This window comes from Bufo gargarizans, chromosome 2, assembly GCF_014858855.1.
Source record: "Bufo gargarizans isolate SCDJY-AF-19 chromosome 2, ASM1485885v1, whole genome shotgun sequence".
NCBI lineage: Eukaryota > Metazoa > Chordata > Amphibia > Anura > Bufonidae > Bufo > Bufo gargarizans.
Genome location: NC_058081.1, coordinates 461,069,368 through 461,071,521, shown reverse-complemented (window position 1 = coordinate 461,071,521; position 2,154 = coordinate 461,069,368).

Here is a 2,154-nt window from a genome sequence, read left to right as displayed (position 1 = left end):
TCCATGACAAACAGTCAGGGAATCTACCCGAAGGCCCGATGTTGAGGTGCCAGGCTGTACGCCACTAAAGTCTTAGCAAGCGAGCGCCTGGACTAGGACTGCACGATAAATCGAAAAAATAATCAAATCGCGATAATCGGCAAATGCGATATGACGATTTGGCCGACCTGAAAATGCCGCGATTATATGAAGGGGCCCCGCGCACATAACTGGCATTGTGTGTAAAGTATTTTACTAGTGTGTGAAACAATCTCTCTCCTATTGATAACATGGCCAGCCTCTGTACTCACTCACTATGAATGCAATGCACTGCAGCGACCGGCAGCGAGCTGGCCGGCCGGCGCGTGACTGACGTCACTTAGTAACGCTCCTGCTTTCTTAAGTGGGAGGAGCGTTACTAAGTGACGTCAGTCACGCACCGGCCGGCCAGCTCGCTGCAGTGAATTCATAGGACAGTGAGTACAGAGGCTGACCATGTTATCAATAGGAGAGAGATTGTTTCACACACTAGTAAAATACTTTACACACAAAGCCAGTTATGTGCACAGTTTGGACACATAGGGCCATGAGGGGGACCAGCATAAGATGCTATATGTCTTATGCTGACCCCCCTCATGGCCCTATGTGTCATAGCACACATGCGCTATAACAGCGTCCCCACAGATCCCCCATAACAGTGCCATCCACAGGTCCCCCATAACACGTCCTCCACAGATCCCCCATAACACTGTCCTCCACAGATTCCCCATAACCTGTCCTCCACAGATCCCCCATAACAGCGTCCTCCACAGATCCCCCATAACAGCGTCCTCCACAGATCCCCTAACAGCGTCCTCCACAGATCCCCATAACAGCGTCCTCCATAGATCCCCATAACAGCGTCCTCCACAGATCCCCATAACAGCGTCCTCCACAGATCCCCATAACAGTCCTCCACAGATCCCCCACATAACAGCGTCATCCACAGATCCCCATAACAGCGTCATCCACAGATCCCCCATAACAGCATCATCCACAGATCCCCCACAGCACAGCGTCATCCACAGATCCCCCACAACACAACGTCATCCACAGATCCCCCACAAACATCGTCATCCACAGATCCCCACAACACGACGTCATCCACAATCCCCCCACAACACGGCTCATTCACAGATCCCCACAACACGGTGTCATCCACAGATCCCCCACAACACGGCGTCATCCAGATCCCCCCACAACACGGCGTCATCCACAGATCCCCCCAACACGCGTCATCCACAGATCCCCCCACAACACGGCGTCATCCACAGATCCCCCCACAACACGGCGTCATCCACAGATCCCCACAACACGGCGTCATCCACAGATCCCCACAACAGTGCCATCCACAGATCCCCCATAACTATGTCATACCCAGCACGTCAGCGGCTCATATGGAAAATCTAAGCAATAGACCTCTAGCACAATCCCTTAAAATATCGCGCATCGCATATTGTGTATCGCAATTTGTAGGGCCCTAATTGCAATCGCACACAAAATTCCCATATCGTGCAGCCCTAGCCTGGACACAGGTAAGTATTAGCTTTTTCAGATTTTTTTATGTGTATGTGTGCCAACTTGGGGGACATTACTGGGGAGCCAGAAGGACATATTACTGAAGGACAGTGGGGCAAATATACTACGTGGGGGCAAACTACTACATGGGGCGTATGGGTGGTGGGCAAATTACATATATCGGGGCTGCATGAGGGTAAATTACTATGGGGGGATTACTATGTGCGGGGCATTATTATATGGGGCAGTGTGGGGGACATTGTTATTGGGGAGACACTGTAGGGGCATTTCTATTACAGGGATATATTAGGGAACATTATTTTTAGGGACCCTATACAGTCACTATTACCTGGATCACAATATAGGGTGTTAATAGGATTAATGGGGGCACTCTAAGGGGGCATTATAATTGCTGTAGACACTATAGGGACATTTGGGGTCCTTTTTCAAAGTAATTGGCGTAGTTGGACATGGCAACCAATCAGATTCCACCTTTCATTTTTTACAGCTCCTTTGGAAAATCAAAGGTGGAATCTGATTGGTTGCTATGGGCAACTAAGCCAGTTCTACTTTACACCAGTTTGATAAATGACCCCACTTATATCTACTGGGTTCACT